General features: G+C 35.6%; 1 protein-coding gene across 1 annotated transcript in view; it reads right to left on the reverse strand.

The window, feature by feature from the left end:
• Window positions 1-17500, reverse strand: part of LOC124431029 (general transcriptional corepressor trfA-like) — a gene marked incomplete at its 5' end in the record, with an annotated part of 105939 nt that overhangs the window by 59655 nt on the left and 28784 nt on the right. The window lies entirely within an intron of this gene.

Below are 17500 nucleotides of genomic sequence, written 5' to 3' on the forward strand. Positions count from 1 at the left end.
TCTCGCGGCTTACTCGTGAACGTTAAGCGCGGGACATTTGCCCGTCTCAATTAACATTAGTTAGCATCCGACTAATGCGGAAATTGCGCGCTCTCAGAGGACATTAAGTGGTATAAACGGCCGTTAACGTTTGCCACGACATTTGCTTTTTATAAAAAGGGAGGGGACAGGGGGAGAGTTTAGCGAATGGCTAAAGGCAAGTAGCATAAGAAAGAAAACGAAAGGGCGGACTTGAACAGAGAGAGAGAGAGAGAGAGAGAGAGAGAGAGAGAGAGAGAGAGAGAGTGGAAAGAGGTGGGTTGGTCGATGGGAACTATAACTTAGAAAGAAGAAATCTCTTCTTTGAACGAATTCTCTTCTTTGAAGAAATTATTCTTCCATGAAAGAGAAAGAAAAATTTACGTATAAGATATGATAGCATTTTTATCCAATCAATTAAATAAAACGTTTCATTCTCTACGATCGTATTCTTTTTTAAATGGATATATATATATATATATGTGTGTGTGTGTGTGTGTGTGTGTATGCATTTGTATATGCATTTAAACAATTTATAGAAAAAAATGTTTGACGCAATACGTTTAATGATATTCATTAAAATCTTTATCAATCTATGGAAAACAATTATTCTAGATATTAATCATTCTACTAATTGTATTTATAGTAATAATTCAAGATAAATGAAAAACTTGTATCCTCCTAATGTATGAAGTTTACTGAGGGATTCGATTAAAAAAATAATCTAACACCTGAAATGAAAGAGTTTTCTTCGTTTTGTTGTTGTTACGAGAAAAAAAACAAAACGAAAAAAAAAAAAAAGAAAAGAAAAGAAAAGAAAATAGAAAAGAAAGAACCAAAAAAAAACCAAAAAAAAAAAAGAAAAAAAAAAAAAAGAAATTGGTAAAACGACCGAGGCATAACAATTGAGAGGTCGTCTGATGCACGTGCAAAGCAATTCGTGACCGGTATAACCTTAACAATGTGATAATAATTGAAATCGTTATCATAAAGTATAAAATGGATTTAAAAGATTCATCGTTAATGAAAATCTTGAAACGAATTATACGCTAGGGATAATGAATTTTTCGAACGAATTAAATCCTCGGATGATAATTTGAAATAGATTAGACAGAAGAACGAACGAGAGAACTAGAGAGAGAGAGAGAGAGAGAGAGAGAGAGAGAGAGAGAGAGAGAGAGAGAGAGACATATGAGGGTTAGAACGTCAGAGGGTTAAAATTACAATCCAGTATATAATGACAGATCTTAGTGAATCATAGGTTGGTTGGCTCTATCAGGTAGTAATAGTTATCTATCCGACATATTTATCGCTCTATTAGTTGCTAGAGAAAAGCAACAGCTTGAGGGGTTGGTAGGAATGGGGAGGGGGATTTGTAGGGGGACATCGGGGGGACCCTATACGCAGAAACGGTAGGTAGGTAGATAGATAGATAGCTGTGTATATTATATACATATATATATATATATATATATATATATATATATATATATATATATGTATATATGTGCATATGTCGATAAAAGTAAAGGACGATTGAGAGGAATGCATAGAAGTGAGCAAGCGCGAGAGAGAGAGAGAGAGAGAGGACAGTGTGGGAGAGAGAGATACACACACGGAAATAAGCTAAAGGAGATTAAAGTACGAGAGAGAGAGAGAGAGAGAGAGAGAGAGAATAGATAGAAATTCAAACGGTCGAATAGATAGACCCGTTGGAATTACGTTTCTAGGCGAGCATAGAACAGATAAGAGATTATCCCGTTCGTTGTTGTTGGGTTAACTCGCGTCGTCTCAGAGTTACTTTGTTCGTTTAAAACAGTGTTTCCCAACATTGAGAATGTTATCATTATTATAGACCTCTTGTTCGGGGAATAATTTGAATAGTTTTTTTTTTTTTTTCGGGTAGAGTTACGTTTAAATGGGGGATGTTAAAATGGACAATTAGAAAATCATATTAGGATTCGTCATATTATCGCTAAATATACAAGTCAACAACAATGTTATACATGTTGGACGATTAATCGAACGATCACTGACTTTACTGACGACAGAGAGAGAAAGAGAAAGAGAGAGAGAGAGAGAGAGAGAGAGAGAGAGAGAGAGAGAGAGAGAGAGAGAGAGAGAGGGAGGGGAAACAAAAACACAGAACTTGGTTGAGTTTTTGAACTCGTTGGACGAGTTATTCGAAATCTTTTGAGGACAGACATGCTGAAGTACGAATCCTATAGAAAACAAAATAAAAGAGAACAAAAAAAAAAAATAAAGAAAGAAAGAATTGGGAAACACTGTATTATACTGGATTTTCCCATTACCATTGGTCTCTCATTATTATCGGGACTTAAAGTCTTTCTACATTAAGAAACATTTTGCAGATATAATACTGCAAGCGCTGTAGTATATATATATATATATATATATATATATATATATAATTTTTTTGTTTATTTTCTTTATTCAAGAGTAAAAGACTATCCGGTTTCTTATTCTCAATACTATCTCTATCTTATTCCTTCTCTTTTCCACCTACGATGAAATTCCAAGACAGGAGGATGACATCGCAAAAGGCATGCCGCACTAATTGGGTTACACCGTTTAACCTGACCGCGTTTTGTTATACGAGGAAGAAGAGGGAGAGAATAAGACGGGGCAACCTTACCTCCTATCCCTCACCTCCCGACCTCCATAGTATCACCCTTTTTGGAATTTCAAATGGGGCATATAGCAGCCCCCGGTTTCGATTTGGCTCTGAAGAAGAGGATCGGTTCTGTGTTCACTTCTATTGTTTCGAAAGTTAAAGAGATGCTGCCCACAGAATCCATTGGTGGATAAGAGCAGTCCAACCAACAAACCAACCAACCAACCAACCAACCAACCGGCTTCTCTCATTCTCTTTCTCTCTCACTCTCTGTCTATCTATCTTTCTCTTTCTCTGTCTTTCGTCTCGACGTCCAAGGATTCATGAATTCGTGTGGTGCAGGTTATAAATAATTCATAGGCGCCATGAATTATATCGAATTCTCGTTTAAGATCTTCTCTCTCTTTCTCTCTCTTTATCTGTCCTCTGTCTCTGTCTCTGTCTATGTCCCTGTTGTAACCGTTTGTGTTTCTCATGCCGCTACGTGACACGTACCAGTATTTCCGAAGAGCGTTGTTCGATCGCGCGATCCGACATTTGTTAAACTCACCTAGATTCTCGCCCTTTCATGAGAGAAAGAGAGACAGAGAGAGAGACAGAGAGAGATATATATATATATAGAGAGAAAGGGACACTCATCGATATTATCCCATGGGGTGAGAGAGAACCTGCTCGCACTACAGGGAAACTTGTTTCTACGATCACTCATTCTTTCTTTCTCATTCACTTACTCTCTCTCTCTCTCTCTCTCTCTCTCTCTCTCTCTCTCTCTCTATCTCTTTTTTTTTCTTTCTTTAGTCTACGAGTCAAGTTGGACCGTCTATGTTTTCCATCTTCTTCGTCTCCAACGATGACGACATTAATGACAATGGCAATGACAAGATCGAACTCACCAGCAACTCTTTCTCTTTCTCTCTCTCTCTCGCTCTCTCTTTCTCTATCTATCTATCTATCTATCTATATCTATCTCTTTCTATCTCCTTCTATCTCTATCTCTCTCTTTCTCTCGGAAAGAACGTTTTATAGTTTAGCCGAGTATGCTCATTGATCTATTACTACGATTGACAGTTTCCGTACGTATCAGGCATGCTCATATAACGGGTGTACATATTCTAACGATAAAAGCAAGCCGATTTTCTTTCGAAAAAGAGAAAGAAAGTAATAGAGGGTGGGGGAGAAAGGAAAAAAAAAAAGAAAAAAAGAGCAAGAACAATTAATAGCAAATCAAAAGCTCTTGCCTTTTGAAATAACTTCGTCTTATACATTATTGGTCTTTCTTTCTTTCTTTCTTTTTCTTTTTTTTTTTTCTCTTTTTTTCCTTTCATTTTTCATATTGTTCCAATCGAGTGAAATACTTTGATAAGAAAGAATTTTTATCATGGATCATTCGTTAAATTCGATTGAATCGTAATTATAATTGATCGTATATTACGTTATAATATTATCGAAAAGAGATTGAAGGAATTAAATTTTTTTTAATTCATTTTTAATATTAAAGTAATTCTCTCGACTTTAGGTCAGTTTAGATTTTTTAAACGCATACACACACACACACACACACACATATATATATATATATATATAACGCAGAGTATAATCTTTAATCCGCATCGTAAAAAAATATATTTATTAGGACTATACATAGACGAAAGCTATTAAAGAAAGTTTCGCGGATTAAGTTAGATCAATTTCCTAATATCTCCCCATCCTACGACTATTTCTCATAGGTCGGATGGACTTTTAGCACCCACCCTATATAATCTTTAATCCGCAACCGGCAACTTCTTTATTAGGACTATTATAAAAACCAGGACACATAGTTTCCCACGACTATGATAGATCATAAAGATCTCTATCCTCACTCTTCCACTCTTACTCAAGGATTTCGCGATCTTTAAAATAAGTATGTGTACGCAAATGAAAGGAGGAATTTTGTTTCTTCTTCTTTTTTTTCTTTTTTTGTTTTCCTAAATTAAATTCCAATTTCCAATCAACAAATTTTACCTACCGAAAATCATTTCACTTTTTCCCCATTTAAAAGAATAATTCTTAAAAATGTTCACTCGTGAATCAATCGAAATAATTTAAGTTGGATCGACAAGGCCCTCACCCATCACACAACAGCCCCCCGCCCCCACCATCCCTCTAAAATCATTCAATCCTCATCATTGATTTGTTTATCGATACTCTAACAATAAAAATCAAGACAAATTGATTGTCCACGATTAATAAAGATCACAAATGTACATTCAGAAATCAATTAATTGAAACGATTCCACCATATCACGAGGATCTAATTAAGTGCTCACGTTAAAGTCCATAATCGTTTATTCATAAAGTTAAATGTCCAATTTCCGAAGATTGGTAAAATCGATTGGCAAATGAATCGATTATAAGATTGGTATGACGAAAGGATAAAAATAAAAGGAAAAAAAAAAAAAAAAAAAGAAAAAAAAGAAAGAAAGAACAAAAAATGCCAATTGGCAGTCAATGGGACATTAAGTAAGCAGGAGGAGGAATGAGAAGGAGGAGGAGAAAAAGGAGGGGGGAGGGAGGGAAGGAGAGAGAGAAGAGGATACCCTAAAGAGTTAAAAACGTGCTTAGCGTTCCAGCTAAAACGTTCCTGCGGCGTTCCTTCCGCGTCTGGGGATCCAAGCACACCAGGCAAACTCGCAGACATTTGAATTTATTAGCGGTATATTTCGACCACCCAAGTAAAACAAGCCGTTCACGTAGCTGCTGCTGCTTCTTCACGAGGCCGAGTTTTCGAAGAGAGAGAGAGAGAGAGAGAGAGAGAGAGAGAGAAAGAGAGAGCTATGACGAGTGAGAAAGAGATAGAGATAGAGAAAGAGATAGAGGTATAGAGAAATAGAGAGATGGAGAGAGAGAGAGAGAGAGAGAGAAGAGAGAGAAGAGAGGAAGAAGAAGAAGAAGAAGAAGAAAGCGTTCTATAGGTCAACTTAGAATAGAATCGAAGTCGAGCCGACGCGTTCCTCCGCGTTCCACTATCGTCCCACCACACGTCTCTCATCCTCTCTTAGCAGAGCACCGAATCTAATAGACGCATGCGTATTAACATCGTTGCTTCTTAACAAGTTTGACTAACAAGCATTAGATTAGACCTTTCGTATGTACAATGTAGACTGTATGTATGGAATGAATAATTTTAATAAGAACGTGTATATAGTATACATATGTATATACGATATTTATACATGTATACATGTATATGTATGTACGTATGTATATGTTCAAGTATACATATATGTGTGTCTGTCTGTGTCTGTCTGTCTGTGTGTTTGTGTGTGTGTGTGTATGCGCGCAAGAGTGTATTACTTAAGAATTATCAAGCGTGGGTAAGAGATGACAGGTCGAGAGGTCACGCTCGAGGAACTTGCTAGATGTCGGCTGCTTTAAATAGTACAAGTAATAGGAAGAGAAAGAGAGAGAGAAATAGAGAGTTAGATAGAGATAGAGAGAGAGAGAGAGAGAGAGAACGCATTAGGGTAGAGGAATGAATGGAGTCTCGAAGCGACAAGGTCAGCGAAAAGAAAAGTCAATGAGTGATTTGTCTGCCAAGCAACAACATCGGCTAAACATCATTGAGTACCTCTCTACCGCACTGTGGTTTTACCTGTGCAATAACAGTATGATCACTTATAACAGGTAGGGGGTCCCCCGTGATCATGTTAACTTATTCTTTATATGTTTGACCCTATGCCGCAAGTTCTTCTTACGAAGAAAATAGGAAGGAGTTCGTTTTCTATTTTTGAAGAAAATCAAATGGATATAAAATGGAAGAAAACAGTAGAAAAGATAAAAATCAAAAGATAAGGAGAAATATAAAAATCGAAACAAGATTTATATCTTACTATTATAGACACTATCGATCTTTCTAACTATCTTGAGTTAACGAGTTATAAACCCCTGCCAAGCAAGATTTCAAACTTTTATCTCTGATATTAAATAAATGATTTTCAATCTCTTTCGTCAAACGTTATTTGTTGGTTGGGTTTAAGTTAGGTGCGACGAGAGTTGGACTAAAGGAAGACAAAATAAAAGAGAGAGAAAGAGACAAAAAGAAAAATCTGTTAAGTCAGAGAACCGCATTGCGATATCTAATATGCGATCGGGATCGATATTCTTTACCGATATCGATCGCACTTTCCCATCCCCCTCTTTACCTTACCCAAGTCACCATAGGAGTTAAAGATACGATTGTAGTTTGGTTAGGAATTGTTATGGGGAGAGATCAGAAAACAAAAACTTTAAGACAAGTCGTCCAGCAATGATTGTAAATCCTTCCTAAAGGATCGAGTTAGGAGAGCGATCGATCATGTGCCTAACCTCGGACGACCCAATGGCTAACCCCAGATCTCTTTGGGGTCGTACCCCAAGTCGTCTCCCTCTTCTTTTTTCCTCTTTTTTTTCTTCTCTTCTTCTTCTTCTTCATCTGCTTCTTCTTCCTGATCCACAGGACAAGTATACATATATATATATATATATGTATATATATATGTATATATATATGTATATATATATATATATATATATATATATGCATACGTATGATATAGGAATGAATGAGAGAGATAGAGATAGATAGATAGATAGAGAAACGATCGAACGTCACACGTCGCGACGCGTCAGCTCGAACGTTCCGCAGACGGCCACCCAACGTGTCACCTTCCCCCCTCCCCGTTGCTCCCTCCCCCTCCCCCTGTATCCCCCACCCCTCTTATGTTAACCAAGGAGTGACTCGAGCTAGCGAGTCGAACGAACGAGCGAGCGACCGTGCGAGAGAGAGAGAGAGAGAGAGAGAGAGAGAGAGAGAGAGAACACCGAGCGAACAACCACCCTCCTCCCCGCTGACCTCTACCATCACCCCCTCGTCGTCCCATTATAATACCCCAGTTGGCCTCCTCAGCTTCTTACATTCCTTCGGGTTGTTATATAACGAAGCGTAACTAAGAAGTGCCGCTGTTTTAATGCCTACAACTTAGGCTCGATTCTCTTATAAGCGATAAAGCTTTATACAAATATATATATATATATATATATATATATATATATACTGTTAGAAATATGTTACGTTTAGAATTTGCTGTTAATCGCAGCAATAGAAGCATTAACAGCAACAGTAACAGAAGTAGTAATAGCAATAGCAATAGCAATAGCAATAGGAGGAGGAGCAGCAACAGCAATAGTCAGAGTTTAAATGATGAGTAGTTAAGAGTAGGAGTAGAAAGAGGAGGAGAAGGAGGAGAAAGAGGAACCTTTCTTATCAGCACTTTGCCCTCGAGCGTAAACTTTTTTACTTCTTCTTCTTCTTCTTCTTCTTCTTCTTCTTCTTCCGGTTGGCCAACCGCGAACTATAAATAGCCCTTGCTATAAAACGCGTGCAGTGCGTACGTGCGTAGGTATATATGTATATATATATATGTGTGTGTGTGTGTGTGTGTATATATACAGGACAGATGTATGTATATAACACAGGTAGACAGATAGACAGACAGACAAACATATATACGTATGTACGTTCTCACTTTTTTTTTTTTTTATCTCTGTCTATTAATTTATCCGTACGTCTGTCTGTCTGTCTGTCTGTCTGTCTGTCCGTCTGTCCGTATGTATGTCCATATGTCTATCCTTTCTTTTTCTCTTTTTCCCAATGATTTCTCCGAAGTTCTTGCGATATTTGTGAACAGTACAGTATACTATAGCAGAGAGCCCACCATAGCCCATCATCACAGCACACCATATCTTTCCTCCTCTCTCCTCACCCACCCCGCCCAACCTCTCCCGGCCACCTCTCATTCCCCATCCTATCCGATAGCGCTAACAGAACGCTTACGTATTCGTTCGCTTTGGTTATATTTGACGAAGTTTAATTATTTATGGGGAAGATCGTAAAATTGTTAGACTGGACGACTTCGTAGAAAGCATTAATTCGACATAGATATACATACATAAACACTCGCCCATACCCCATCATCCATTACGTACTTACATTTTATGTACACATATATATATATATATATATATATATATATATATATATATATATATATATATATATATATATGTACGTATGTATGTGTGTATGTATGTATGTACAGGTTGAGTCAATAACTATTAAAACATCTCAAATATCTTTGTTATTTTTTATTTCAAGGAGAGAGAGAGAGAGAGAGAGAGAGAGAGAGAGTGAGAAAGAGAGGGGGTGAGGCTAAGAAAATTAAAAAAAAAAAAGAAAAAAGGCAAATAAAAAATTGCTCACCACGGACTATACACGATTCTTTCAATAGACTTTGAAAATGTTCAGCGGGAAAGGAATTTTGTTACTAGAGATTTTCTTTCTTTCGTCTTTTTTGTCTTTTCTTTTCTTTTTTTTTTTTTTTTTTTATACCAATCTCTCAAGGTCATCGGTATTTCTCTCTTTCTCTCTCTCTCACTCTTCTTTTTTCTTTTTTCCTTCGAAATCTTACGACTTTTCAATCTCTTTCTTTCTTTCTTTCTTTTTTCTCTTTCGTACGAAACGTATCCTCGTGCCAACGTAGAATAAAATAAAAAAAAAAAGAGAGAAAAGAAAAGATAATATTACAAGTGGAACGTCAAAGTTAAAAAAAAAAAAAAAAAAGAAAAAAAATCAGTTAGATTATTTCTCCGGCGAGATGTTTTTTAGGGGTGAAACGAGACAAAACAAAACAAAACAAAACAAAAAAAAGAAAAAAAGGAAAAAGAAAAAAAAAGAAAGAAAAGAAAAGGAGGGTGGGGGGGAAAAGGAAAAAAAGATCGTCCCTCTCATTGACACGTAACGATTACGACCATAACTTTTTTTCCTTTTCCTTTCCCTTTTTTTTTTTTTTTTTATTTTATTTTCCTCGCGTTTCTTTTTCTTTCATCTATTTTTCCCCCTTTTTCTTGTTTCTCTCGATTTCGAAATTAGAACAAAAAAAAACAAAAAAAAAAAAATGTACGACGAGAAAAGAGAGAAATAACGATTGTAGGAAGGATTTATAAAAAGGGATAAGGTGGGTTTCAAGAGATGGATACGATTATATTCATGGGTCCATATATTTTCTCTTTTCTCTTTTCTTTTTGTCGCAAACGTACACCTACAAACGAATTATCACGTTCTGTAACTCACACTTGTAATGATAATAGTTACATTGACTCTCACCCTATACATATATACACAAACCTATATATATATATATATATATATATATTTTACATATATTTATCACGAATCCGTAATCAGTTACGAATGAACATTCCGACGTATCCAAAGGCAAACCGGTGTATTTAATCGAAACACTAACTCATAATAAGTCATCCAGACGTATATATGTATCTCTTTCGCAGTAAAAGCGAATCAGATAAACCCCCTCTTACTCTTCACATATCCCCCATATCCCGCGAACCTTAAACTCCCATCTCCCTTTACCTGTCCTTCCTTCCTCCCCAACCCCATCTCCCTATTTAACCCTCTACCCATTTACCATCACTTCATCACTTAATCACGAAACGTGTGATCGCCGTGAAACTCTCTCTCTCTCTCTCTCTCTCTCTCTCTCTCTCTCTCTCTCTCTCTCTCTCTCTCTCTCTTAAATATCGTCGTCTTTCATATGTACATAACGTTGACTCTCTCGATCGAATCGTGAAGGTGAAGTAAACAAGCAAAAAGAGAAAAAAAGAAAGAGAGAAGAGGCAGAAAAACAAAATAAGAGAAAAAGAAAGAATTAAAAGAAGAAGAAGAAGAAGAAAAAAAGAAAGAAAGAAAGAAAAAATGTTTAAGGAATTCAAAAGATTCGCGATCATGCGAAATCGATGAAGAGAGAGTACTATATTGAGAATCCGGTATCCGGTCGTAATACCTTTGGTATACATGAAATACACGATCGGAAGAAGAGGAAGAGAAAAATAAAGGAAAGAAGGAAGGGAGAAAAAGAAAAAAAAAAAAGAAAAAAAAAGAAAAAGAAATAAACGAGACCGACGAGTTTTATCTGCTTGTATTTATAAGTGATCATCCCACCGGGGAATCCTGGGGTGGGAGGGAGGGAGGGATATTTTTAATAAAATTAATTTGCAACTTTGACAACTTTTATCTCGGCCCTTTACGACGTTGACGATATTGTCAATGATTTCATTTGCTTTGATCGCAAACTTTAATTCACATTAATTCGCACGGCAATTAAGGTGGATATATGCAAATGTACGGTCTTTATCTTTCATAAAATTATTCCCGACATTTTCTTTTCTCTCCTCTCTCTCTTTTTTCTTTCTTTTTTTCTTTTTTTTTTTTTGCCCTTCTTTTCCTTCTTTGTTCGGTTCATCCTCTCCCTCCCTCCCTCTCTCTCTCTCTCTCTCTCTCTCTCTCTCTCTCTCTATTTTCCTCTCTTTTTATTTTTTCTTTCTTTCTTTCTTTTTTTTTCTTTTTTGGTTCTTTTTTCTCTCTTTTTTTTTTATTTTTTCTTAAGCTAAGAAAAAAGTCTCTCTAAATATGTTTCGATTGATAACCACGCCTCCTTCTACCTCACACGTTGTTCCAACAAATTTTAATTAATAGATACATTTAATTTTAATTAATAAATTTTTCATTTTATTACAGAATCCCAAAAGTCAAAATCAATGACGAGATGTTTCTATTTGTATTGGTCTTTCATCTAAACTATTAATATATAAATGATTTCTAAAATTAACGTCCATTTTTATCATAAAATTGTTCCGTGAAAGATCTATGCTATATATATATATATATATATATATATATATATATATATATATATATTGCGTTGTGTATAACGTTGCAATGAAGTTGGGTCCTACTTGTTGGGCCCGACCGTGACCACCGGGTATCCGATCGGGTTGATCGCGTGACAGTTTTAAAGGTAAATAAATTCAAGCACGTAAGGCCGAGTAAATTCTCATTTGCGATTTGGTGTATTCCCTTATAACTGATTGCAACCCGGTTTTATCGAGCGATATAAATAAATGAACGAATGAGAAATTTTAATAAAAGAGATAAAAAAAAAAAAAGTAAATAAATAAATAAATAAATAAATAAATAAAAAAGAGAATCTCTCTCTCTCTCTCTCTCTCTCTCTCTCTTTTGGTTTTAATATTCGTACTTTTCCTCTTTACTTTTTCTCGAATCGTTTACTTAAATAAATTTTCTCACGACATATCGATTTCGTATATTGGCGATACGAGAGAGCTGATTGAAAGAAAGAAAGAAAAAAGAAAAAGAAAAGAAAAGAAAAAAAGGGAAAGAAAAAGAAAACAAAAAATGACTTAGGACTTATGCATAAATCCGAGTTATATTTTCTTTTTATTCACTTTTTCTACCTCTTATTTTTTCATTTTTTTTTTTTTTTCTTTTCTTCCAGATCAGACGACAATAATAACAACGACGTGAACGATCGAGAAACCGGGACGATCGATAAAATCAATAAGAGTGAGTGAGAGAGAGAGAAAGAGAGAGAGAGAGAGAGAGAGAATCGTTTAACCGAAACGAAGATCGATGTTGTCGGCACCTTTGAGCAAACGAAGACTCGACCGAGCTCGATGAAATGTTCTCTGTGTGTATCATAGTATTATATCCTTCTACCCCTCTCTAGCAATCTCAGCACCCTTCCCACCCTCTCTCTCTCTCTCTCTCTTTCTCTCACTCTTTTCTCCGTGGGGGTCGATAAACCTGGTCAGTCCTAATCAGTGCTTCTCGAGTCTCTCATTGGTGGTATCTCTGATACATTATATATATATATATATATATATATATATATATATATATACCCTACCACACCATACCCACCCTCCTCTTCATTCTACTCTACTCCACTCCCTCTTACTCCTCTAACTCCTTTAACTCCTCTCACTTCTCACTCACCATTAACCATCCACTTTTTATTTGTCCGGAGAATGATCTATCGTGGTAATATTGAAAAATGGTCTCCATTTTGGATCATTGCTTCCGACGACGGATCTTAATGAGATATATATATATATATATATATGTATGTATGTATGTATGTATGTGTGTATGCGTGTATACGTATGAAAAAAAATTTTCGACATTATCACGAGAGAATTTTTTGTGCTGATTAAATGTTTAAAATTAAGTGAGAAAGAAACCGTATTAATATTTCGTATTACGGAATATAACAACAATATAGTATAATAATAATAATAATAATATTAAGGAAGCATTTTTATATTCCATCGGATTCCATCCGATGTCGGAAGAAATTAATTAAAATTAAATATTCCTTCTAAGATATTCTAAGAAATTCGATGGGAATGGTTGGTTGAATAGCGGCGACGTGAAAATGATGACAGCAGGAAGAAGAAGAAGAAGAAGAAGAAGAAGAAGAAGAAGAAGAAGAAGAAGAGGAGGAGAAGGAAGAAGAAGAAGAAGAAGAAGAAGAAGAAGAAGAAGATGAAGAAACAAAAACCACAAAAAAAAAGAAAAAAGAAAAAAAACAAGAAAAGAAAGAAAAAAGGAGGGAAGGTAAAAAGAAGAAAGAAAGAAAGAAAGAAAGAAAGAAAAAAAAAAAGGGAGAAAATAAAAAAGAAGGTTATACGCACAGCAAACATTTACTACGATAAAAGCGCCTTAGGCTAAATAATTCTATGCGGAATCTTAAGCGATCGGTTGGATACTATTAGACGGGTGAGGAGGGGTATGACGGGGATGTGGAGATGTGAGGATATGGGAAGGACGAGGATGAGGAGGAGGAGGAATGGAGCGGCTGACGAGGGGAAAAAGTGGGTATATGAAACGTTAGGGAACTTGGTAAAGTTGTAAAAAGTGTGAAACCAGCTAAAAGATACACACTATTCCTCTCTCTCTCTCTCTCTCGTTCTCTCTCTCTCTCTTTATTTCTCGAACGAGACAGAGAGAGAGAGAGAGAGAGAGAGAGAGAGCGTGTGCACGGCGCAGGAAGTGTCCGAGAGGTCGTTAAGTAATTTCCCTGTCGGATTATAGAGGATAGGGATTACGAGGTCTCGACGCTTTAGTATGTTGGTACGGCCCTGCGATAGGTAAGAGAGAGAAAAAAAGAAAAAGAGAAAAAAAGAAAGAAAGAAAGAAAAAAAGAAAAATAAAAAAGAAAAAAAAAGGATAAAATGTAAAGGAAAATATAAAAAGAAAAGGGGAGGGAGGGAGGGAGGGAGGGAGGCGGGGGGGGAGAAAAGAAGAAATATAACACGCTTCCGTGGTATAAGAGACCTACAGAGTCGTAAGGATGGTGTCGTCTACGGTTCGCTGATTCGGGAGTTTCATTCGATATTGGTTAGAGATAAGAAATATGTCCTTGAAATCCTGCGACTGGTTTAATTAAAACTCTCTCTCTCTCTATCTCTTTCTCTCTCTCTCTCTTTATGTGGTGTATCTGTGCACTCATTGGCTCATCCAGTCGTTTATGTCCTGGAAATTGTTTCTTCTCTCTCTCTCTTATGAAAAAAAAAAGTTCTTGTTCTCTCTCTTTTCTTTTTGTTTTTTTTTTTTGTTTTTTTTTTTTTTATATTAAATTCGTCGACGTTCAAAGAGAAAGAAAGAAAAAAAAAAAAAGAACTAGAAGAAGGAACGATTGAGAATATTCGATAAGGACTTGTATTGTTCTCCCCGTCTAATCTCATTCGATCGTTCGAAATGATTTCGTTCATTCCGTTGATTAAAAATCTATTGATATTAGAGATTAAGAAATAATAGAATGGATGCGATCTTGGAAAAATATTCTTGTATCGTCTTTTTTTTTTTTTTTTTTTTTTTATCTTTCTCAACACCTTATGTACACCGATTGGATACGTTGAGACTTATGAAAAAAGGAGTGAATTGTGTATTTAATCCAACCTACCCCCATACCTCACCTCTCCATCCCCAAAAAGAATGGATACAATATTTTGAGATTTGTTATATGTTGACGAGGAGGTTTTGTTGATGGTGATGATCATCGATCGATGGTGTGATTAGTGATATCGAAGTGATAGAACTTCGTGTAGATCTTTGAATTTTTTTTCCTTTTTTTTTTTTTTTTCTAAAAAACTAGAATTTGTAGTCAAGACAAACCAGAACCAGAACTAAACCAGAATCTTCGATTAAAACGAAACGAAATGAAACGAAACGAAACGAAACGGAATGAAATGAAACGAAACGAAAGGAGAAGAAGAAGGTTGAAGAGATGAGGCTGAAGGAGGATAATTCGGTGAGTAACGACTAAGTGCTTTCTCGAATGGTTAACCGCGTAAGAAGCTTAGGAGGTATTCTCGAACACCATGAACGAACAGGTCACACACCATAGAGACGAATGTACGAACGTACGAACGATATATATATATATATATATATATATATAAGCCGTCGGACCATAACAAAGTGATTCTTGATTCCAAGAGAATCTAACAAGAGGAATTGGATTTAGGTATAACTTTCAAACGATTTTCCATGGTCATTTTCTATGGTTAACCCTATAAACTTAAAAAACTGGTGAATATGGTTTATGGGGAAAAAGTCTTGTGGCTTTTATCTTTTAACGGACATTGACTATGGGTTTAACCTTATGAGGAGTGAAATGGGATCGGTCGGGTGAAGATTGGGATTGGGTGGTATAAGGTGGTATGGAGTGGGGTGGGATAGGGTGAGGTGACTTATCGTGGGCGATGACGAGTCCTTTCTTTCAGTTATTGCTTTCTATAAAAGAGAGAGAGAGAGAGAGAGAGGTAGAGAAAGAAAGAAAGAGAAACGAAGAAGAAGAAGAAGAAGATAGAGAATGGATTGTTACGATCTAAGCAGAAGTGCTGACAATGTTACACGGTATTATACTTGATTGATTTAAAGCTATATCAATGATACTGTATCATTGAAAGACGAGATCTTTGGTATTATACCAATTGGTGTAATGACATGTACTTGGATGATATATCATAACGTTTTACTATCTGTTATATTAATATGTTTTATATTGGTATATAACACGTGAGATAGAGATTTATTTTTATATGGAATGGGTTATACCATTTAATAATATTTTTATTAAATATTATTGATAGTTCATTTGCTAGTATTATCGATATTATATAACAAATGTTATTCATAATATTGTCATATCTATAATAATAATAATAATAATAATAATAATAATAATAATAATGATAATATGTAAAAAAGTGTGATACAAAATTAAAGAAAAATTTGACTGAAAAATTTAAAAAGTTAACCAGAGAGAGAGAGAGAGAAAGAGAGAGAGAGATAGAGAGATAGAGAGGTATCTCAAATGCGTGGGCGAATTGGCATATGTCGAGAGGGAATCTTTCTAGTGTCTTTCCTCTCCTCTCCTCTTACCCTTCTGCCCTCTTTCTCTCTCTCCATCACTACCACCACCATCACCACCCTATCACCCTTACTCACTTCTCTTTACTCACTATATCTATCTATCGTACATTTTACTATTTTCATCTCTACTTTGTTCATTCCTTCGTTCGTTCGTTCGTTCGTTCGTTCGTTCGTTCCTTCCTACGTTTCTTAGTCACACGCGATTTCAAATAACATACTAAAACGTTTGGTATTACGTCTTGGTTTCGTTTATTTTCGAAAGCTTCTCAAATATAAGTGGCAAAAAGCCATGGAGCTCAGTGAACTGTTATAGAGTAGTATATAGTACTTCTAAGCAATGAGAAAGAGTTACACAAAGGGATGAGAAGGATGAGAAGCTGAGGAGGAGAAGGAGGAGGAGAAGGAGGAGGAGAAGGAGGAGGAGGAGGAGGAGGAGGTGGTGGAAAATGTTGCTTTTGATGGGAACAGACGAGAACGAGGATGGGATGAAAAGGGGACCGGAGGAGTGTAAGAGAAGAGAGAATGAGAGTGAGTGAGAGAGTAGGGAAATGGGGTTAGGTTAGCTACGGGATGAGAGGAATAAAAAGGGTAGTATAAAATAACGAATAGAGAAAGGAACGTGTTACGAGGAGGTGACGACCCCAAAGTTTATAGAGATATACCAGAATATGTTGCAAGACATATGTATCTCTTACTAGTGGTCGTATATAACTATAGTGGGGCTGAAGGATTGAATCATCATGTCTAACTCCTATCCTATATAACTCCTATCTCTAATTCTATCTATCTATCTATCTATCTATCCATCTATCTATCTATCCATCTATCTATTCATCCATCCAAATGACTCTCTGTTTCTTTATTTTCTTTCTTCTTCTTTCTTTCTTTCTTTCTTTCTTTCTTTTGTTCTTTTTTTTCTTTTCTTTTCTTTTTTTTTTTCTTCTTTAAACGATGATACGAATATATATATATATTATAATAGTATTCCTCTGATTTCGAATTAATTGATCGCGAATTAATTCATGGGCCATGGTAAACGTTAATTTATTACTAAAAAGCATAAATAAAATATTATTGAGTAAATAAATTTAATTAGAGTTTTGAATTGTATCGTTACTTTTCAAAAATGAAACATTGTTCTTATTTCGGAAGGGATAATGAAAAATAAAATAAACAAATGCAAATTGTTATAAACAATATAAATACGCGTGTTTACAAGATTTGATATCTTCACAGTTCACGAGTTACATAGGAAAAAAAAGAGAGAGAGAGAGAGAGAGAGAGAGAGAGAGAGAGAGAGAGAGAGAGAGAGAGAGAGAGATGGAAAGAATGTAAGAGAAATAAAAGTAAAAAACGAAAGAAAGAAAGAAATAAAAAAAACAGGGAACGGAGAAAGAAAAAAAAAAAAAAGTAAAATTATACTAAATCATCGCTTATATCACCTGACCCCTCTCCCTCCCACTCCTTCTTATTTACCTTTTAAATGATTGAAAATCATTCTCTGTCCTCGT

Source organism: Vespa crabro, chromosome 20 (assembly GCF_910589235.1).
Source record: "Vespa crabro chromosome 20, iyVesCrab1.2, whole genome shotgun sequence".
Lineage (NCBI taxonomy): Eukaryota > Metazoa > Arthropoda > Insecta > Hymenoptera > Vespidae > Vespa > Vespa crabro.